Raw genomic sequence first — 22,933 nt, 5'->3', positions numbered from 1 at the left:
TGAGACCCCCGTTTGAAAATCAGAAGCGCTGTCTAGAAACCCCTCCATGTTCTCCCCTTTTGCAAACCCTTCCCTTCCCCCATCTTTGATTTACTGCGGAATATTTGGGTGTCAAAACCTTCCACGTTCTGCGAGTGCCTCTCAGCCTCGTGGGGTAAAGAGAAGTCCCAGAAGGGAAACAGCCTGTCCTTTGTACTGTACAGTAAAGGGTTTAGGACGGGGATTTCCCAAATGATCAATCTGCCCACCCCCAAGTACTGAAAATTTGGGGGGGGGCCGGGGAGGAGTTTAATTACAGACGTGAGAGGCTGGTTGGTGGAAGGGGGTGTGCATCAGCCCCCGTTCCTATTATAGTACATATTCGTATACGTTTTGAGCCCCTCATATTCGTATACGTTTTGAGCCCCTCCGGGCAGGATCTGAGCACCTCCTATGCTGTGCACAGCGGGAAGCGTTGATAATCAAGAGTTGTAGATTATGAAGACTGATAATTGTACGTGAATCGCTTTGAACATACTGTAAGCGGGGTGCTGAGTCTTACTATATGGCCACAGTTTATTATCTGGCAGACGCTATTGTTCTGAAATAAAGCACTCCTTGCCCCCCTCCCAAGGGGTTGAGCTGTCTTAATCAGGTTAAGCACCCCAGCTCATGCTTTGTTTTCAGTGGGATTGTTTATTGTGAATTTGGCTGCCTCAGGCTCCCCGCTCTACATGCTCCCCCCCCCCCCATAGTATGGGGGAAAGGATCTGGGTGAAGCAGAGACTTGGGGTGGGGGCGGAACATCCCATCCCTTGATTCTGCAAGACTTGTTCTAAGATGCCTAGAGAGGAAGGTTGAAGCCAGAGGTAGGGTGGTAGGAAGCTATCTCTTATACCAGGTCAGGTCAATGGGACATCTAATTCAGTGCTGCCTACACAGGCTGGCAGCAGCTCTCCAGGGTTTCAGGCAAGGACCTGCTTGGAGATAGATGCTGTTGGGGGTTGAACCTGCATCCAAAGCCGTTGCTCTGCCCATGAGCTGAGTCCCTTCCTCAAAAGTTCCTGTTGGCCATCTATTGGAGAGAAGGTTCCCATGTCTCCCCCAGAAGTTTAGGCAAATGCTAAGTGTGTTCACTGGGATTCGGACAGAGGGAGCATTTATAGATTTTGAGAAGTGAGTGAAGCCAAAGCCCAGTTGAGATGAAAGGAGGATGGGGATTGCCTCCTCCCCACCCCCACCCACCAAAAAAACGAGGCCATGGAGGGATTCTGGGCACATGCTCTGAGCTCAGCTTCTGTCTGGAACAGACTGCATCATCGGAGTTTGTCTGAGATTTTAATGGCGGCATCATCCAGAGTGTAAGTTCTAAGGCTGCTGCTGTGCCACCAGTTTTCCTGTTGGTGTGTCATAGCAAACCTGTAGGCATGAACCCCCAAACTCCAGCATTCTTAAGATGCTGTTCAGTATGAGTCTCCCCCGCCCTCCAAAAATGGGGATCTCAAAATTTGGACTCTACATGTGACCAAAAGCTGATGAATGGTTGTAACGTTTGTACAACAATTTCCTTTCGTTTGTACAAACAAGTCTCCAGTTGTGTGTTTGCAAAGCTTTCTTCTTGCTGCGTGTGTTTTCAGTAAAAGGATAAGCAAACTTCTTCAGATAAGGGAATACAGTTTTCTCCTGTTTTTGTATTGGTTTATTTATTACTTGCTCATTAAAATATTTATAACCTGCCTTTTCTGCCCAAACGCTCCAGGGCAGTGCTCAACAATGAAATGAGATGCATAGTTAATACATTAACATTTATGTAAAGTAGCAATTTAAGCTTACAAATATAGTCAGCGGCAATTGGGAGGCGGGAGGCTTATCTGGCGACTCAGAGGGCTTGTGGAGTCTTTGAAATAACGCAGCAAAGCTACAGCGACGTTGTTATAGCAAAGCTAGTAGCAAAAATGGAACACAGGGCAGAGAAGGGTGCCAACACAAAAAAGGCCTTGCTCTGGATAAGCTACACACCCCAACTGCATTTAAAATAGCGAGGTACCTGAATAGGACTGGACGATATCTGATTTTCAACATCGTGATATATCACCACTTAAACATCATGATATACTGATAATATGTCTGAAATAAAGGTGGAGCTATGTAAAGGCATTGGCTGGCTTAAGTTTTTCCCACCTGATGGTTTTTGCGTAGCATGAGTACAAACTTATCATCATTCGTGATCTATTGCCAGGACAAAAAACTATGAAACCAATATCACATTACGGAATTCAAACCAGTTTTGAATGATATATCGCCATCCCTAACACACATCATGATTTGTGATATATTGCCAGGTTAAAAATTATGAAACCGATATCACAATATGGATCAAACCGCTTTTGGGCGATATATCGCCCAGCCCCCTATCCTTCACCTCTATGTACTTTTTAAGGGAAGAAAAGTAGCCATTCTCATAACTTTCAAGGGGGCAGTGAGTGTTTGCATGTGTTGGGGTGGGGAAGGCTTAGGGCAGCCTTTCTCAACCTGTGGGTCCCCAGATGTTATTGAACTACAACTCCCATCACCCCTAGCTAGCAAGGCCAGAGCTCAGGGATGATGGGAGTTGTAGTCCAACAATATATGGGAACCCACAGGTTGCGAACCGCTGGCTTAGGGGCTTTGTGGGCAGCAGAGAAGACTTCCAGGACATAATCGTGCCCATCAGAGCTGCTGCTCAGTTTAGACAATAGTGAACTAGATAAACTGAAGGTGTGGTTCATTATAAGGCAGCTTCCTACACTCCTATGGCATTCTGACCTTGCTGTGTGGGGTCATGCACAGCCCCAGCTATGCATTTTAAATTTATTTCCACGCCCCGCCTTGCATAAAACAAGCGGGTATGTGCTGCACCTTCAGAGTAAACGGAAGGGTAACATTAGCAACTGGGAAGAATTTGCAGTTGGTGTCCCATGCGGCTCGTGAGATCTCCTCGAGCCCTCATCCCAGAAGCTGAGCCATAAAATATCTGCAAAGAGGCTCTGTCGTTTGGACTCCTGCCTGAATTCCACTCCCCACCCCCTGGCTAATGGGAACGGCCTGCTCAGCACTTCCCACCGCGGCTCGGCTGCCGTCTTTCTTTGTGAAGTCTGCTGCTGCAGTGATGGCTGTGGGAAGGACGGCCTTTCAGTGTGTAGCTGCAGGGCTGGGCACATTCCTAACATCATATTGGTTTATTTTTAGGAGCCCAAAGCAGGTCGCTCACCTGGGGCTCTCCTATGCATTTGATACATCCTTGGGATGTAGGGGGAAAAATAATTTCCTGGTCCCTGTGGACTAAGGAGAGCAGTCTCGCTGCTAACCAAATGGCCACTGGTTTGCTGGTCCCCATGAGAGGCTAACTGGTGTATTAATTCATTATAACATATATCGCTTTAAATAACTGGTGGCTGGTGTCCTTTGGGACTGGGAGGGCAGAGAGGGACCAAGAGAAGGCGGAGCCACAGTCAGAGATTGGCAGAAGTAATTGCACTTTTATTCCTATCCTCCTCCCTGCTGAGTTCAACAAGGACAGCGCTGAGGCCAAAGAACATGGGTAGGCAAACTAAGGCTGGGGGGGGGGGGGCTGGATCCGGCCTAATTGCCTTCTAAATCCGGCACACGGATGGTCTGGGAATCAGCATGTTTTTACATGAGTAGAATGTGTCCTTTTATTTAAAATGCATCTCTGGGTTATTTGTGGGGCCTGCCTGGTGTTTTCATATGAGTAGAATGTGTCCTTTTATTTAAAATGCATCTCTGGGTTATTTGTGGGGTATAGGAATTCGTTCAACCCCCCCCCCCCCCAAAAAAAAATATAGTCCGGCCGCTCACAAGGTCTGAGGGATAGTGGACCGGCCCCCTGCTGAAAAGGTTTGCTGACCCCTGCCAAAGAGGAAGAATCTCACAGGCAGTGCCAGCCCCTGCTCTGGTAGTAAGCAAGAGGCAGGCAGGTGGGGCAGTGTTAGAAACTCAGATATACAAGCTAGGCGCCAAATGGCTCCTTAAACCAGGCTTACAGTCGCCAAAACGGAATGCCTAGTTGCCATTTTGGGGGGCCAAGATGGCTTGAAAGTTGCATTTTTCAATACAAGCTTCTGGTTCCTGAAATTCATTCTGATGGTGCAGATAAAATATTGTGGATAGAATTCTACAGGATGTGTTGCTCATGTGTGAAAACAGTGGGGATCCAAAGATCCCCAGGGTTGCGTCTCTAGATGGTGGAGCTGCCAGTTGCCATCCTGGCACCTGGGCATCTTCATTTGGTCGCAAGTGGCCAGGAGCAAAATGTGCCTAGCGAATTTCAAACACTGAGGTGGGGATATTGACTATGGTTGATGGGGCAATGCCCCATCTGCTCAAATGGACCAGCTTCCACTGGTTCAGAGTGTTTGTGGTACCACGCATTAATCTTGCTTTAATGCTTATTTTATTTATTATTGGTTCTTAATGTCTATGTATCACATTTCCTCCAATCCAAGGAGCTCAGGGTGGTCTACACTGTTTGTTTATTCTCCTCCCCAACCTCTCAATTGCTATCCTCATAACAGCCTGAGAGGTAGGCTAGGCGACATGGGGATTGGGACCCAACACTCTCATATTTACACTCCTCTGACCTTGTAAAATAGGGCACATTGCAGGGGCAGAGAGAATGTCTATGCCAAGGAGACAGGATCTGAATGCTCTGGCAGCCTGGAGATAACATCAACAGTGCAATTAATGTTTGAGTGATGTAAAAGCGGAGAACAGATTAATATGGTTATAGCAAAATATGCAGGAATGAAAGACTAATAAACCAAGGAAAGAGAAGGAGGGAAGTCTCTGGATATTTAACAGTATGTAAAATGTTTATTTTAAGGTGTCAAATTGAAAAGTTAAAAATATATTTTTTAAAAGAGAGAGAGGGGATCTGAATGATGAAGCCCCTTATGCTTGATGCTCATGGTCAATCAGGTTTTTGCTCACTCTTCCCCCCTCCCATTTATAGTTATGTGTAATTTTCTCACACCTTAATGACTGAACTTGTAATTCTTCTGATGGATGAGGTCATAGTTGCTCATCATCCTCTTAACACGGCTTGTTTAATTGGTTTCCTTGAGTCAGAGCCAGTGTGGATCAATGAACAAAGAGCTCACTTAGGATCTGAGGGCCTGATCTCACAGGGACACAGGAAGCTGCCTTGTAACTGAGTCAGACCCTCGGCCCATGTAGCACAGTATTGCTTACACTGGCTGGCAGCAGCTGTCCAGAGTTCCAGACATTCCAAGAGAATGAACCTGGGAGCTTATCTTGCAAAGTAGGTGGTCTACCACGGAGCTATGAACTTTTCTCCACATTTCGCATCTGCTCTGGCTTCTTTGCACAGAAAGTGGCTACGGTGTGCTTTGGTTCTGGAGAAGGGGAACTTAAAATACTGTCCTCCTTCACAGGATTGTCATGGGAGCAAAAGTAACATGAACAACAGCCTAAGTGAGTGTACTTCCTTGCCTCGGAATTGTGTAGGTACGGACTGGACCCTGCCTAGCACTTGCCCCCTTGTGGCCACTAAAAAGGACCCAGCATAATTGTCTGTGGGTGCCTGCACATTATTGGAACAAGTAGCGTCTTAAAACCAGTGTAACCACTGCAACTTGAAGGAATGCTGGAAATGGTCGTTTGGTGTGGATAACGAGAGTCCAGAAGTTCTGGGAACAAGGGTGCTAGTCGTGATTTTTAAGGCACTCCTACGTTTGTGGTGTTGGCATGACCTCTGCAACTGGAACAAGTCCTTCAGCTTGGCAAACAAACCATGAGGACCAGAAACTTAAGGCCCAATTCAGCTACCCTGTTCTGGTAGCAGAAGCCAGTGCAAAGATTCCCACTAGTCCAGTGGGGTTTCCCTGCTTCCTACCCCTCTCCCAACCTTCCCGAAATCTGCTCTGGAGGATCAGATGAACCCTCAAAACACTGTGGGATGGGAGGGGAAGGGAGAGCCTTTCTGCTGGTTATACACTACAGTATGCTGAGTTTCCACCCTTTGGGTTGTATTCAAGTAAGCTGTACTCAGAGTGGACCCACTAAAATTAATGAACCTACGGCCATCGTGCCTGTTAACTTCAGTGGGTCTACTCTGAGTAGGCTACAGCTTTGTTTTTGGTGTCAAAGTGAGAAATCCAATACTTTTGGGGGGGAGATATGATGATCTGCACTGCGGGGTACATTCTGAGCCCTCCTTGCCTTAAATGCTGCCTTCCAGAGGGGATGGGCAAAGTCAAGCTTAAAAAGGGTGTGAGGAAGAGAAAAGGCGAAAACTTGGAGGAGGATTGCTATGTACAACAAGGGCCAGGAATGTTAAACAGCTTAGGCTTGGGGGTGGGAGAGGCGTGACTCTGGTATGATAGTAACTCCTCACAGCCCCTCCTGAAAACTCTCACTCCTTTTCCCAGTGAGGGACCCATTCCATGGGCTGAGAACACACAAACACTGCCTTCTGCACTGAGTGAGACAGGCCATTGTTCCTTCTAGCCCAGTACTGACCACCTGGACTGTTAGCAGCTTTCTGGGAAGTTTGAGGTAACCTTGTCGTCATTTAGCTGGAGGGGCCTGAGATTGGACCCGAGGCCCACTGCGTATACAGTACCAGGGGTCAGCAATCTTTTTTCAGCTGTGGGCCAGTCCACCATCCCTCAGACCATGTGGTGGGCCGGACTATATTTTGAAGAGGAAAAAAAATGAACGAATTCCTATGCCCTACAAATAACCCAGAGATGCATTTTAAATAAAAGCACACATTCTACTCATGTAAAAACACCAGGCAGGCCCCACAAATAACCCAGAGGTGCATTTTAAATAAAAGGACACATTCTACTCATGTGAAAACATGCTGATTCCCGGACCATCTGCGGGCTGGATTTAGAAGGCAATTGGGCAGCATCCGGCCCCTGGGCCTTAGGTTGCCTACCCTGGCATATACGGCAGCCTCTTTGCCTCTGAGCTGTCGGCCCCAAGGAAAGGCTGGAGCCAGGGAGCATTTGACCCAAAGTCATGCCCCGAGCATCCTTCTCCTCCAGTGATTCCAAGCTGATCTGTTTTCTTCCCTGCAAAGGCTGACATTTCTGGTTCCTGTACGAAGGTACACATTGTGTTTTTAAAGCTTGCTAAATCACATGCAAAGCTTGACAGGTGCTTTTGTATCAAAGAGGTTCTTTGCTCTCAGTGAGGTCTCCCCTCCCAACACTCCCTTAACTTTCATGGGAAACGGTGGATTTGAGGAAGGCTCTAAAGCAGGGTTTCCCAAACTTGGGTCTCCAGCTGTTTCTTGACTACAACTCCTATCATCCCTAGCTAGCAGGACCAGTAGTCAAGGGATGATGGGCATTGTAGTCCAAAAACAGCTGGAGGCCCACGTTTGGGGAAATTTAGCAATCAATCCCTCTTGCCAGGGAACTCTAGGAATTGTAGCTCTGAGGGTGGAGATAGGATCTCGTGACAGCTATCGGAACCCTTAACAAACCACAGTTCCCGGGATTCTTTCAGGGACATAAGAACATAAGGACAAGCCTGCTGGGATCAGGCCAGCTCCTTAGTGAGTTCAGCCTCACAACTGTCTAGCAGGCACCCCCAAATTCGGGCCCTCCAGATGTTTTGGGACTACAACTCCCATCATCCCTAGCTAACAGGACCAGTGGTCAGGGATGATGGGAATTGTAGTCCCAAAACATCTGGAGGGCTACGCTGCTGCTTTATAATGTAGAGTGCAGATGGGGCCTTTGTAAAGCATTGTGTGCATGGATGGATTCTTTTAATAGAACACGTAACATCCACAGAGCCTAGGGCTTGCGGATCAGAAGGTTGGTGGTTCAAATCCTCGTGACAGAGTGAGCTCCCGTTGTTCGGTCCCTGCTCCTGCCAACCTAGCAGTTTGAAAGCACAAAGTGCTTCTGGCGGGAAGGTAAACGGCGTTTCCGTGCGCTGCTCTGGATCGCCAGAAGCGGCTGAGTCATGCTGGCCACATGACCCGGAAGCTGTACGCCAGCTCCCTCGGCCAATAAAGCGAGATGAGCGCTGCAACACCAGAGTCATCCGCGACTGGACCTAATGGTCAGGGGTCCCTTTACCTTTTTAACATCTGTGTAGTGCAGTGGTTAGGATGTTGGACTGAGACCTAGGAGACCAGGGTTCAAATCCCCAGTTCACCTTGAAGCTTATTGGGCCACTTGCTACCTCTCAGCCTAACACACCTTCCAGGGTTGTACTGGGTTTGTGCTTCAGGCTCCTTGAAGGCAAGATGGGGTAGAAATAGAGTGAGTCAATAGGAAAAGAAAATGCAACCTCGTGTTGAGCGACAGTGGAATATAAATCAGGTCCCTCCTGGACTACTCCTTCGTAATGGGAGGCAGCCTTCGCTTTCCCTTCTATGGAGTTTTCCGCCCTCCCAAGTGCCCTTCCCTGCTCTTCCTTTTTTATCCCCTCCAGATGCTATTTTCACCCTTCTGGCATGCCTATTATTCTGTGCTTTGTCCGCTTGGAGCTTCCTTCTCTCCCTGCCCATCCAGCCCCTCTTCCGTTCTCAAAGCGAGTTAAATTCCCACTGGGCCAGAGCATCCCGTTTCTTTCCCTTTGTCCCTTCTCCAGGCTGACACGCACAAGACAGGAGCTCTCTCTGCCTGGCTGACTCCCATCCAAACCCTTTTAAAAATTATTTATCTGCCTCGTCTTTTGGAAGCGGCCGGCTGGTGTCCCGTCATTCTTGGCCGGGTTGCAAGTCTTGCGTCCTGATAGTTCCCAGGCAAGCTAAATATGGTTAACTGAAGCAGGGCCCTCCGAAACCTGCCTCCCTGTGAGTCAGGCTGCTGCACGCTTCTCCCATGACCCTCCGTCCTCACCCTGGCCCAGCCGTCTCTGTGGGCATGCTGGAGAGAAAAAGCTGTGTGCGCCCAATCTGGAAATCATCTGGGCGGGATGGTGGATTGTCTTGCAACGGTTCTTCTTCTCTTGTTGGCTTCTGCTGAATGAAAGCGCTTCTTTCTGGTGGCAAAGCTGTTGCACCAGCATCATTTGTTGCCTGTAGTGGGGGAGAGCAGTGCAGTTCAGCGGTGGCTGGGGCCTGGGCATTTGGGAATTGTAGAGAGGCAGGAAGACCAACAGTAAAGGTAAACCAGGCTTATAGTCCCAAAAACGGAATGCCTAGTTGCCATTCTTGGGGGCCAAGATGGCTTGTATTTTTTAATACAACCTTTGGGTTCCAGAAATTCATTCTGATGGTGCAGATAAAATATCATGGATATACTTCTACAGGATGTGTTGCTCGTGTGTGAAAACAGTGGGGATCCAAAGATCCCCAGGATTGCGTCTCCAGATGGTGGAGCTGCCAGTTGCCATCCTGGCACCTGGGCATCTTCATTTGGTCGCAAGTGGCCAGGAGCAAATGTGCCTAGCGAATTTCGAACACTGAGGTGTGGGTATTGACTATGGTTGATGGGGCAATGCCCCATCTGCTCAAATGGACCAGCTTCCACTGGTTCAGAGTGTTTGTGGCACCACTCATTAATCTTGCTTTAATGCTTTAAGGACCCCTGACCATTAGGTCCAGTTGTGGACAACTCTGGGGTTGTGGCTCTCATCTCGCTTTATTGGCCGAGGGAGCCAGCGTACAGCTTCCAGGTCATGTGGCCAGCATGACTAAACCGCTTCTGGCGAACCAGAGCAGCGCACAGAAACACCGTTTACCTTCCCGCAGGAGTGGTACCTATTTATCTACTTGCAGTTGATGTGCTTTCAAAATGCTAGGTTGGCAGGAGCAGAGACCGAACAACGGGAGCTCACCCCGTTGCGGGGATTCGAACCGCCAACCTTCTGATCTGCAAGCCCTAGGCTCTGTGGTTTAACCCATAGCGCCACCCGCATCCCAATACCAACAGTAGGTGGAGCCAAAGCCATTGATGGATAGAGACACCCCTGGCTGGTTGTAAGAAGACATGGAGATAAGAAGAAAAGGAGAGCCCGCTGGATCAGGCCTGTGGCTCAGCTAGTCGGGAATCCTCTTTGCATGGTGGACGGCCAGAGGAAAACCCTGCAAGCAGGACCTGAGTGCAGCAGTGTGCATTTTGTTTTGTTTTACATGTGACTCCACATTTACATGGGGGTTGCATTCCGAACCTCCCTGCGCATACACGAAATTGTGCAAAATGGGGAGCAGAGTCCTCCTGGCTCCTGAGGAGACCTACCCCAGAGCCCGAAGAAGACCTCTTCAGGCTCCAGGGAGGGTCTCCTCATGAGCCAGAGTGTCAGCAGGGCTTTGCTGAGGCTTCTCAGCCTCCTTCCTTCCTTCAAACTATTTTTTAAATATTTTATTTTAAATTGATGTGACTCACCCTTGAACCTTAACAGTTCATAGTCATAGATTGAATAAATAATAATGGCAATGGAATTAAAGTTATCCAGCTGCATGTTTGTGTGTTTGATATGCGTGCTCAAAACGCAAATTCATTTTGGTTGTTGTAGAGAGAAGGGCTTCTGAGGAGCATGTGTGTTAACTACCCCTTTCTTTTTCACTCTCCATAAATGACATCACAGGGGAAGAATTTGGGCTGTTGGGTCAACCTGGGGGTAGTAGCCAGGTTGATCTTCCTTTTCCTAGCAGCATGGTGACAAATGCCTTCTTTTTTTTTTTTTTTTTTGCTGTCCCACCCATATATATCCCTTTGGCCATCACCGTTCAGGAAAATCAGGTTCTGCAGGCCTGTACATCGCCCTGAAGACTGACAGAACCCTCACCCCTCTCTCTCCAGCAGCTGACAGGTCTTTGGAAACAGATTTTGTAGCACAGGTGACTCTGGCGGTTGAAATGCCAGTAGAAATTAAAAAGGCACCTGTAGCTCGGAGCTAGTTCCAGCTCAAAGGCTGTTGCCTCTGAAGAATTGTGCGGCTGAGCCCTGCTGGATTCGAGCAAAAGCTCACCTAGTCCTCCATCTTGCTTTCTGTATCCAGGGAGCTCTAACCAATGGAGCTATCCAGGCTGAGAGAGAATCATAGAATTGTAGAGTTGGAAGGGACCCAGTAGATCATCTAGTCCAACCCCCTGCAATGCAGGAATATGCAGCTGTCTCACACGGGGATCGAACCTGCAACCTTGGCATTATCAGCACCACGCAGGGCTTGGAGGCAAGAGTTTTCCCCACTGTTGTTCCCTGAGCCTGGGTTCTACTTGGCCTTCATGATGACTAGTGGCCATTGGTAAACCTCTTTGCCTCCATAAATTTGTCTAATTGCCCCCTTTAAAAGCCATTTGAGGTCATGTGTCCATCAGCACATCTTAGGGCAGTGAATTCTGCTGATTAGCTAGACAGGGTATGAAGAAGTTCTGCCATGGACCCAAGTTCTAGAAGTATGGGAAACTGGGAGGAAAAACTAATTTTTTCTCCATACTGCGAATAAATGTATTGTGCCACTCCTTAGTATTCAATTTTTCTTCTAAAAAAGCCCCCAGCCTTGCTCAAATGCTTTAGCTTTGGAGTTCTGAGTGAAAACTGGTTTCTCCTTGACACTAACTTTCTCTGGTCAAACCACTCTCTCCACACACCTCTGCTCCATGTCATATAGAAAATGCAGGAAAACAGGTCGCCTACATCACAGGGTTCTTGAGCGTGCAAGCCACAGTGCTTTGTCTCTGTGCTTGTTCGGTTCCTACTAGATCGGCCTGGTCAGCAGAAAATGAAAGATAGCAGTTGAGTGTTGCGCTTCAAAAAAGGAAAAATAAATATTCTTAAAGCTGAGGTTGATGTTTGGGATATTTTAATTTATTTTGCCTTTGGGGGAAGGTTTAGAAACATCCATCCCAAAACAAATAAAATCTGTTTGTGGGCAAGGACAGGTCCCTCTCCTTCACAGACAGAGTTTTCCTTCCACGTTATATGTGTGCAATTGTGTGCACACAAGCACACGCTCCAAGCCAGAAGCTTCCTTTGCCCACGTTCACCTGCCAAAGAAATGTGAACAACAAAAGGCCTGCTTCTGATGATTGTTGGGGCTGCAGGACTTGTCACCTGGGAGGCTGAGCTGCAAACGCCAGACAGATGGGGCCTGGGCTGGGGAAGTGAGCGAAGCTGGAAAGCTGAAACGTCCAGATTGTTCCCATTCCAAATCTGGCACACAGCCCCCCCCCCCCTTGAAAGACACCCCCCCCCCCAGCTCTCGCTCTAACAAGGGCTTTTTCTGTTAGTTATATTTCCACCCGGACCTATTTTGACACATTCATTTTTTCTCTCTCCCTTTTCCTGCAGTTCCTTTTCAGGTAGAAAACTGATTGCTTGCCCTCTGCCACCGTTTCCCACCCTTCTGCCAGTTCTTTCATTTGCTAATAGCTTCTTAGACTTTGATTTGATCTCCGCCATGAGTAGGGTCATTGATGTTCCCATTGTATGGATTGGGAAAACTGAGCCAGGGATAGTGATTTGTCCAAGGCAGGGTCCTGGACTTAAGGTGGTTGGGACATGCTAGTAACTGTCACCTCCCTCATTGATGATGGGGAACTCCTCCAGCGTAGAGAATGCCATTTTTTCTCAGCTAAAGCCTGAGGTGTGTTCTTACAAACACCTAAATGCACACTAACAAAGCCATTTCATGTGCTGCTTTCACTGTAGGAGATGTTGAAGGCAAAAGGAGCAAGCTACACTTTCCTGTAGGTTTTTGCGAAAGCTTCCTGCCCAATCTCTTCAAGATGGGAGATTTAATGTACACATTTTTAGCTCACCCGTCACTACGCTGTCCCAGGACGGGCTGTGGTCTAAACCACTGAGCCTCTTGGGCTTGGCGATCAGAAGGTCAGCCATTCGAATCCCCGTGATGGAGTGAGCTCCCATTGCTCTGTCCCAGCTCCTGCCAACCTACCAGTTTGAAAGCACACCAGTGCAAATAGATAAATAGGTACCACTGTGGCGGCAAGGTAAACGGCGTTTTCATGCCTTCTGGTTTCCTTCACGGTGTCCCGTTGCACCAGAAGCTGTTTAGTCATGCTGGCCACATGACCCGGAAAACTGTCTGTGGACCAGCGCTGGCTCCCTCGTCCTGAAAGCGAGATGAGCACTGCAACCCCATAGTCGCCTTTGACTGAACTTAACCGTCCAGGGTCCTTTACCTTTTTTTTTTTTTTGTATACATCTCAATACAGCAAACAATGCATAAACCTTACTAGACCATAAATCGAACCAAATCAGTGGCAGTGAGAAAGAGCAACAGTGCTGCAATGGAAGGGGTTTTCTGACCTCCTTCACCCAAAGCTTGTGCAGAATGGTGAGTCCTCTTGACCCCAGTGTTGAAACGTATACAGTGGTACCTCGGGTTAAGTACCGTATTTTTTGCTCTATAAGACTCACTTTTTCCCTCCTAAAAAGTAAGGGGAAATGTGTGTGCGTCTTATGGAACGAATGCAGGCTGCGCAGCTATCCCAGAAGCCACAACAGAAAGAAGGTTTGCTGCTTTCACTGCGCAGCGATCCCTCTTGTTGTTCTGGTTTCTGAGATTCAGCATATTTTTTTTCTTGTTTTCCTCCTCCAAAAATTAGGGGCGTCTTATGGTCTGGTGCGTCTTATGGAGCGAAAAATACGGTAATTAATTTGTTTCGGAGGTCCGTTCTTAACCTGAAACTGTTCTTAAGCTGAAGCACCACTTTAGCTTATGGGGCCTCCTGCTGCTGCGCTGTTGGAGCGCAATTTCTGTTCTCATCCTGAAGCAAAGTTCTTAACCCGAGGTACTATTTCTGGGTTAGCAGAGTCTATAACCTGAAGCGTTTGTAACTTGAAGCGTATATAACCTGAGGTACCACTGTACAGTGATGAGACCAGAAGCAGCTCAAAAGGGAGGGCATTTCACAACCGGGAGGCTACTACACGGAAGTCCCTGTCGGTGCCTTCCCTTCAGATCTCAACACCTGAACATGGGAGGAGTCAATACTTCAGAAATGTGGGGCCCCAACTCACTTCGGGCTCTGTATGTCAATGTAAGCACCTTCTAGAGGGTTTGAGGTTTTATTAAGTGGCATTTTAATCTCTTGTTTTCTTTTAGATTATAACCTGCACTTTGGGATATAAATGTGGACTCAATGAATAACCTCGTACAGCATTTGGATTTTTTGTTTTTAAGTTGCCAGAATTTGAAGAATGCTGGCTTCAGAATAAAGCAGATCCCCCTTGGTTAAGAGTAGCCAATCTGCTCTCCAGATGCTGTCGGACTACATCTCCCATCAGCCCCAGGATGATAGTTCAGCTGCATCTGGAAAGCACCACGTTGGCTCCCCTCCATTGCCATAGATGTAGGAGTTGCGACTTTGTCTCTCAGATTCCCCCCACTCCTTCAGAGGTCTGCCAGTTGCCGCTCCATTATAATGTTGCTCTGTGCCTGATTGGCTTAGCTCTTTTTGGCAAAATTAGCTAAAAGCAAGTAAAATATGATCTGCCGGTTTCTCATCTTCCCCTTCTAATCGTAATTCTGTGCTGTTTCCCCACCCTGCTCAGCCCCGCTGTGGCTTCATGCAATTACCTGCCAGTTAATGAGTACTGTATTTCCTGGGAATTTAAAAGTCTGGATGCCTGGACTTCGTGGAAGCAGAGATCTCTCTAATTGTGGGCTGTGCGGTTAATACTGGAAATGAATTCCATAAAGGCTTGGCTTGACTATTACACCAACATTTTTTCTATACTCAGTTTCACTTCGGTGCTAAATCCGAGCCTGTACCAATTGTACCCAAACCAGATCTGAAGATGCTGTTCAGTTGGCTCTGATCAGATTGAGCAATGAGTGGTTGGTACTGGCTATTTGGAGATGTTAGGGATTGAATATAGGGCCCTTCTGCATGCAAAGCAATGACCTAGAACGCCTCCAGTGGTCTACCTAAGTAGGCAGCACCTCAATATCTGGTTGTTAACCAGAAGGGACGCGGTTAAACCACAAAGCCTAGGGCTTGCCGATCATAGGGTTGGTGGTTCGAATCCCCGCGATCATAAGGTTGGTGGTTCGAATCTATGATCACTTTGATCAGGGTTGAGGAACCTGTGGCTCTCAAGATGTTAATGGACTACAGTTCCCATTAGGCCCAGCTAGCAAAGCCAGCATTCGGGGGGGGGGGTGATGGGAGCTGTAGTCTAGCAACACCTGAAAGGTCACCCCTTTCCTGAGGTAGAGTGTTGAATTGGCAACAGGGGGAGCTGCGGGCTGCTAGACCCCTGCTCAGCTCTACAGTTCATTGGGTGACGTTGCGCTAACCATGCTCTCAGCCTACCTCGCAGGGTCATTGTGAGGAGGAAAGGGGAGGGACCATGCACCCCACTCCGGGCTCCTTGGTGGACAGGGTGGGAATAATAAATGAAATAAATGAAATTGAGGTAGTTGAGAGTGCTCAAAAGGGTGGATAAATGGCAAAAGGTGTAGCGAATTGCTTTCCAGTGGCAGCCGGGTTGGAAACCTAACTTCAGACTAGCCTTGCCAGAAATGCCCCAGCTCTCTTCTCAGAGGAAGAGAGGGAAGGAGATTTCAGGAGAAGAAAGGACAGGGCTAAATAGACAGAGTAATGCTAATTTTCTAATCTTGTGTATTCTTAAAGTGACTTGTTAACAGTGTCATGGTTCCTATATGTGTGTTAAGGATTAATCCTCTGCTCCCACCAGAATTGGAGTCTTCAGCATATAGTGTCTATACTTCATTTTCATGTCCATGGAATCTTGCTTTAGATGCCCCCAAATGACCTTTTTGGGGGGTTTTCATTTGAGCAGCTTTTATCTGACAGCACAGTTGGACAGGGCCGTCCCCCTCCCCATTTGGGACCTGCATAGGACCTTTGCTGCAGACGGATCTGGGCTCGAAAACCTCAACAGCCCCCTCCTCTGCTTCCCCCACCCACTCCCTTCGTTCAGGCAGAACTCGGTGGGCGTTTGGAAACTGGAGACGTTTTTCGTGGAGAATCGGGTCTCTGTTTCCAGCCAGTCTCTTCTGTGTCCTTTGCCCCGGCTTGGAAAGTTCCCCAGGGCTCCTTGCGGCCTTCTGCGCCCTGAATAAAGCCATTGTGTTGGCGGGCTCCCACTCGCCTTCCCAAAAAGAGGGAGGGGAGAGGAGGGGTGGACCCCTCTGAACTCTTTCCTCAGGCCTGAGGCCTGCCTGGGGGGTGGGTTGCCTAGTGAGCGAGTTCCCTGTGTAGAAGAAGAATGAAGTTGGTTGGGACCGTGATTCCTAAACAGAAATGCACCAGGAGTGAAGAAACCTTTCACAAGTTCATTCCCCCTTGCCGTTTCCATCTGTCCCAACTGCTTGTGGGACCAAGCTCTCACTTTCGCCAACTGGCCTGCGCCCCCTCCCTCACATGCACGACCCCCTCCTTTCCCTGAGAGCGTTGGCAGCAGCTGATCTGACGTGCCAGCCACGAGCCGGGTGCCAGCTTTCGGACAGCGGGCTAACAAAAGGCACGTTTTCTGACTTGTGCTGAGTGGCGCACGCTAGGCAATTCTTGGGCCATGAGCTCATGGCACCGGCAGGAAATGGTTGGTGCCAAGGGGGGGGGGTTTGTAGATGGATGAGGAGGGCACATGGGTGGACTGGTATTCTGACATCAACCCTCGCGTGGCTTGACTTGGCTTTGCAGCTTCCTGTCCTCCAGGCAAGGGGGAAGCAAAGTCTAGAAATGGAGGCGGTTTTGCGATGAAGATTTCTGCGAAGCTTGAAAGCTTGCCCATTCCTACCTTCACTTTTGTCTCAATTGCCCCAATAATGAAGAACCTCTTTTCTTTTTTCTTTTATCTGCTTTGGCTCTCTTCATAAATTCCATCCTTCTGACAGTCGGTATAGTCAAAATGTTTCAGCTGTGTCACATTTTCCATCTATTTATCGACCTCTGCAGTGCAGGCTATTTTAGGCTGATATTTTTTAAATATAATTCTTCCTTTCCTTTCCTTGATTCTCTTTCTGTGCTGCAGAGGGGGCAGTCCAAATTTGGAATATTAGGATAAAGGGGTGCTGGGTGAAGCACCAGCTCCCAAGAGTTCACCCAGAAGCAGCCAATGGACCACGGATACGAGGACTGTTTTTCCCCCTGTCAAAGGATGTGCATCCCTTTGAGGGGGGTATTTTGGGGGCCAGAGTTGATGGTGGGGAGCGATGTAGCCAGTAGCAGAAAGAACCAGACCCCAAAGTAGGGTACCCCTTTCCCCCATCTCTTTCTTTCCTTCTCCCCCTTCTTTCTCTTCCTCTCCACCCAACAGCTGCCAAGGGGTACAGATACCTTGCCAGTGGTGTGAACTGATTGCTTACCTTGCAATCTGCTATTCTTTCCATTCACCATCTATTTTGTTTTTCCTCTCCCTCCAGAGTCCAGTCTTCTACCTCACATGTCTGAAATTTTGGTTCCTCTTTTTTTTGCTGTAGACTTCGAGATCCCACAAAGATCAGTTCTTAGAAGTCTTGGGGAAGTCTGCCCAGTCTTATGCCGGCTTCCTGCAAGCTTATGATGGGGGCTTGACCTTGTTGTATAGAAATATATTTGCTGTGATGGAGGTTATAATAGTCTTTAAGGCTAAATGTAGTGAATATTGATTGCAATTTACAGTAACTGGGCTGCAAGAGAGAGAGGGAGAGAGATTTTCATATTTCCCTCCGTGATGGAGAGCGGGGCTTTCCTGCCAGAGAGAGATGGCTCCATCATTCCTTGCCTACGGTTTCTACGCCATTAAGGCTTCCTCACTGCAAGCTTATGCTCCAGTTTCCTTTGCAGCTCACTAATGGTTTCCTGCCTTTATTAACCTTTTGCTTAAGTGAGTTGGGGGGTGGTTTACATCACCCTGACTCAATGGGATCACACTGGGGTGGGGAACTAGATGCCTGAGGGGCCAAATGTGGCCCTTTAGGCCTCTCTTTATGGCCTCCTCCCTAGGCCAGCCTTTCACCCGCCCTCCTTAGGGGTGTTTGTGCCTGCCTTGAATTCTGATAATTCTTTAATCTAAAGGCAGCCCTATATTGGGAGGTTTTTAATGCCTGATGGTTTCATTATGTTTTTGGATATGCTGTAAGCTGCCCAGAGTGTGTGGGGTATAAATAATAAATATATTATTATTATTATTATTATTATTATTATTATTATTATTATTCTGGTTTGGGTGCAGACTAGGAAAGGGAGCGTGTAAGAGCTAGCCTACTGTAAAGGAGTAAAAATTATATCCATTGCTCCACCCAATTTTTGTCTCCATCAGTCTTGACTGTTTGCTAAGCAAACGTCTGTGTTTGCACACCACAAACTTGAGGCCAGTCTCCCCTGCAACTCCTTTGCTTAATAGTCTGGGTCTTTCACCTCTGGCGCCAAAGTCTTTTGTATTGATCCAAAAGTTCCTTCTATCTTCTGGGGGGGGGGGCTTCCTTCCCTTGTCTCTCCCCCCCCCCCCAAAAAAAACCCTGGTTTTAATTACCCTGGTTCAGATCTGCAATTAGTAATTTCGGGTGAGCTCTACCAAGAGAAGGCAGGCTGTCTTTCCGGGGATCTTGTTCTCTAGCTGGGCATTCATACTGTTGGCTGAGTTCTAGATGGGCCGGATCCAATCTTGGGGGAAAGGGACATGTGTCCTTGAGGGATACAGTCTCTGTGGATCTTTTCTTGGTCATTTGAAATGGATACAGCGAGGGGGCGAAGGGAGCTTCTCCCACAGGTCTGGTTACCACTCTGTTTAATATACTGCAAATTGTTTTACCCTCTCTTCTGTTTTGCCTTCGCTCCCCGGAGCCCCAACCATAGCATCAGATCGATTTGAACTCATTACTTCTCCCCTGGAGTCCAGCCAGAGGCTCCATTATCTGTGCTGAGCCGGGAATCAGCCCAACCACCGGCCCACCTGCAAGCTTCCGTCTGTTCCTCCCTGACTCCTTGGAGATGCTTTGAGGGTGTATAGAAGGGGCTGGAGGAAGAGGGGACAGGTTGAGGAGAGAGTCAACTCAGCATGTTTGCTTTCTCTCTTGCGTGGTTCAGTAATAGTATCTAGTTTCTTTCAAGCCATTTAAGCGAGCCACCCCTTTCCCTCTATATTTCTCTCTGCCTTTTGTCAGAGAACACCAAAGTCTTGTCATAAAGCATGTCAGGCCTTGTTCTGAAGGCTGGGTGCTTTCTAACAATGCATCCCTTCCACGTTGAAGCTCCAACCCCTCTCCACCCCTCCCTGCATCTCCTTCCATCAAAGACTGCAGCGCTTAAAACCATCTTCTGTTGTCCTTGGAGTGACTTAGTTCCTCCATCCAGGGCTGGGGACAAGTATGCAGCTAGGAAGGAAGGCAGTCGGAAGGGATTGAGGGATGTGCTCAGGGTTCATCTTTCCCAGTAGTGGGGAATCTTTTCCAGCCTGAGGGCCACATTCTGTTCTGGAGCAGCTTTCTGGGGGCCACATTCCAGTGGTGGGCATGTCCATGGGCAAAAGTGGGGTGGCTCAATGAATGCAAACGCTTTGCTGTTGTTTAGTTTTTTAGTTGTGTCCGACTCTTCGTGACCCCATGGACCAGAGCACACCAGGCACTCCTGTCTTCCACTGCCTCCCGCAGTTTGGTCAAACTCATGCTGGTAGCTTCAAGAACACTGTCCAACCATCTCGTCCTCTGTCGTCCCCTTCTCCTTGTGCCCTCTATCTTTCCCAACATCAGGGTCTTTTCCAGGGAGTCTTCTCTTCTCATGAGGTGGCCAAAGTATTGGAGCCTCAGCTTCAGGATCTGTCCTTCCAGTGAGCACTCAGGGCTGATTTCCTTAAGAATGGATAGGTTTGCTCCTCTTGCAGTCCATGGGACTCCAGCACCATAATTCAAAAGCATCAATTCTTTGGCGATCAGCCTTCTTTATCGTCCAGCTCTCACTTCCATACCTCACTACTGGGAAAACCATAGCTTTAACTATACGGACCTTTGTTGGCAAGGTGATGTCTCTGCTTTTTAAGATGCTTTCTAGGTTTGTCATTGCTTTTCTCCCAAGAAGCAGGCGTCTCTTAATTTCGTGACTGCTGTCACCATCTGCAGTGATCATGGAGCCCAAGAAAGTAAAATCTCTCACTGCCTCCATTTCTTCCCCATCTATTTGCCAGGAGGTGATGGGCTCAGTGGCCATGATCTTATTTTTTGATGTTGAGCTTCAGACCATATTTTGCGCTCTCCTCTTTCACCTCATTAAAAGATGTAAACGCTACCTTTGCACAATATACTAATTTCTACATACTCAAACCACCCATCTTTAACCTCCAGCCTGGCAAGGGAGAGGCATTATCACAGCTTAGTGACACATTCTGGCCAGGCAAGGAATGGCTGAGTAGGAAGTATCACCTGGAGAAAATCCTGAGGACCAAATACATGAAGGAGCTGGTGTTCTCTCTGCCATGCTGCCTGCCCATTAGCTGGTAGAATTTTCATCTCCAGCCAGGCATGGACCAAGGTGTCAATGGTTCTCAACCACCAGCTAGTTAGTAAAAGGCTGGCTCTAGAACATGACTCTGTGGCTGGCTTGGTGACACATTACATGACAGGGCAAATGGTCATCCACTGGGCTTATGGCTCAACTTCATAACAGGATTTTCATAAATGTCCCTGCCAATTGGATGGACGTTTTGCTGGTTCAGCAATAAAAAGCAAATATGATAGATGGGACCAGGCGACCCATGTCCACAGTTGTGTGTGACCTAAAGGATGTGGAGAAATTTCATGTAGAACCTTTGCCAACCTGGTGCCCTCCAGATGTTTGAGACTACAGCTCTCACCAGCCTTGGCCAGCACAACTGTGCTGGTTGGCACCTCTCATACATTTTGAGTTACAGATCCCAAAGTTACCAGGCTCCCAGTGGCTGTTACAGTAAACTAAAGAAATGGAAGAACCAAATTATAGGTGCTGCTTTCTCAGTCTGTGGAAGAGGAAATTTAAGAAATGGTGAACGGCACGCACCAGTGAAAGGAGAAGTTTGAGTCTTGGCTGGTGTTAATGTAAAAATTGCTCAAGTTGTCAAACAGGGGAGTTGAACAAACAAGAGGGCCCAGCAGTCTTGAAAGCTGCACAAGAGGGTTTTCATCTGTGACCCTTCCTCTGCATTTGGAAAAAGCAATAAAAGTGTCCAGTGTTACTTTAAGAGGCAGGAGGAGCTCTATATTCAGAACAAGCACCCTCCAACTCAAGGAGATGGTGCTATCCTGTTCCTGTCTACTTGTAGGATTTCCATGGGCATTTGGTTGGTCTCTGGGTATTCCCACCTCACTATTTTCAGGTGGGATTAAATTACACACCACAACAAAATGTCTTCCCTTTTTTAAAAAGGACTTTTAGAGGTAAGGAGGTGACAGGAAGATGTGCTGGATAACATTTGCTTGACACAGTGTTGTCTAGCCTCCTAGCAAGCAAGTTGTAGTGAATGCTAAATAAAACAGGTTGTCTGGAAGTGACTTGTGGGAAGAGGACTTGGGAACCAGGCTCCATAATGTTCTTACATTAGCTATGGCTGAGCTTTATAGAACTGTAGTCTCTTAATGGCCACCGATCTTGAGTGACCAATCAGATGCCCATCATGGGTTTCCTTTTCCTTTTCTTATTTTTTATTTCTTGCTCACAAGTGGAGAATAGGTGTCCCTTTTTCTTTCTGCTGCCTTGTGAGGGGGGTATTCCAAGAGAAAAAAAGCAATGGGCAGAATGTGGGCTTTTGTGGCCGTCTGTCCCTTGCAGCCCACGATACGGGCACTGAACACCAGTCTCAGACATATCAAGGCGCCATTTTGGAAGAACCGCTCCCTACTTCTCTTGTGTGGTTGGTGGCTGTGTGTGTTACTTCTGTGGCGGAGCCTTTCCCTGCTGGTTGTCAGAATTAAATTTCCGACCACCATACTTGTGGGTCCTTGATTCAGAATTATAATGTTGTCAAAAAATGATGCATGTGATTAACTCTTGTTAAGATGAGGCTATAGGAACTTGGGAAGATAAGCAAGTTGAGAAAGATGAGATAGTCACTGAAGGCAATGGTGGTCTTCTCCAGCCTTCCCCTTTAGGGGTTCAGGTCTTCTCAGAGGGTTCTTGCTGTCATATCCTGCTTCTGGCCTTTCCAGAGGCATCTGGGGAAAAAACCCACCTCCTTCCCTGCAGACCATCCTGGGCATTAGGATCAGCTATGGGGCCCTATTGGTAGTTCAACCACCCTCAGAGGTTTGGAGGTCATGGTGGAAGCCTTTGAGAGGCCCTAGGCTGTGGAATTCCCTCTCTAAAGAGGTCCATCTGACATCTTCAACATATAGTTTAAATTCAGTGTTGCAGATGCACCTCTTTACCCTTGGCCTTGACATCTAATGGACGTGTTTTAGGACCAACCCTGCTATTGTGACTGTAAGTTCTTAATGCTGATTTTTAAAATTGCTGTAAGCTGCCCTGGGACCTGGTGGTGGGTAGGTCTCTCGCTGTTTGTGGAAGCAGTGTCTCAGTAACACATGGAAACAACACTGGCGTCTCTCCCTCCCTCCCCAAATCTGCTTTGTCCAGATAAAGCAAAGAACACCAGCAGAAGTAATTTGGGATTTCCTTGTAGGATGGAGGTGGGGTGGGGTGGTACTCTAATCCCACCAGCTAAATGCACATGTAATGCCATATATACACGTCCAAGCCTATTCTGTTTGTCTGTTGTCTGGATGAATCAAACCCCAGCAGATGTTCAACAAAAGGGCCATATCCCCCCAGACGGGTCCAGCATCCTGCTTGGGGGATCTGTGATGTCATCGCGGAACAAATGGGAGGTGGGGAATGGGCGGGCAGGATATGGCTGGTGGTGAGGAGGAAGAAGAGAAGAGGGTAATTGGAGCAGCCTGGCAGGTCTGCCCGCAGCTGGGGTTGAATAGAAACCTACTTGTGTAGGGGCCTAATCTCCGGATCCTCCACCTGTTCCCTTGCAAACAGCATCTGGAAAGTCACTTTAGTGGGTGCAGCCAA

General features: G+C 47.9%; 1 protein-coding gene across 6 annotated transcripts in view; it reads left to right on the top strand.

Annotated features, from left to right (window-relative positions):
• The window catches only part of MCAM (melanoma cell adhesion molecule), a 52,969-nt gene that overhangs the window by 2,893 nt on the left and 27,143 nt on the right, over nt 1-22,933 (top strand). The window lies entirely within an intron of this gene.

This window comes from Podarcis gaigeae (genome assembly GCF_964106915.1).
Source record: "Podarcis gaigeae genome assembly, chromosome: 15".
Taxonomy (NCBI): Eukaryota; Metazoa; Chordata; class Lepidosauria; order Squamata; family Lacertidae; genus Podarcis; species Podarcis gaigeae.
The sequence above is the reverse complement of the archived record's forward strand: the minus strand, read 5'-3'. Positions and strand labels throughout refer to the sequence as shown.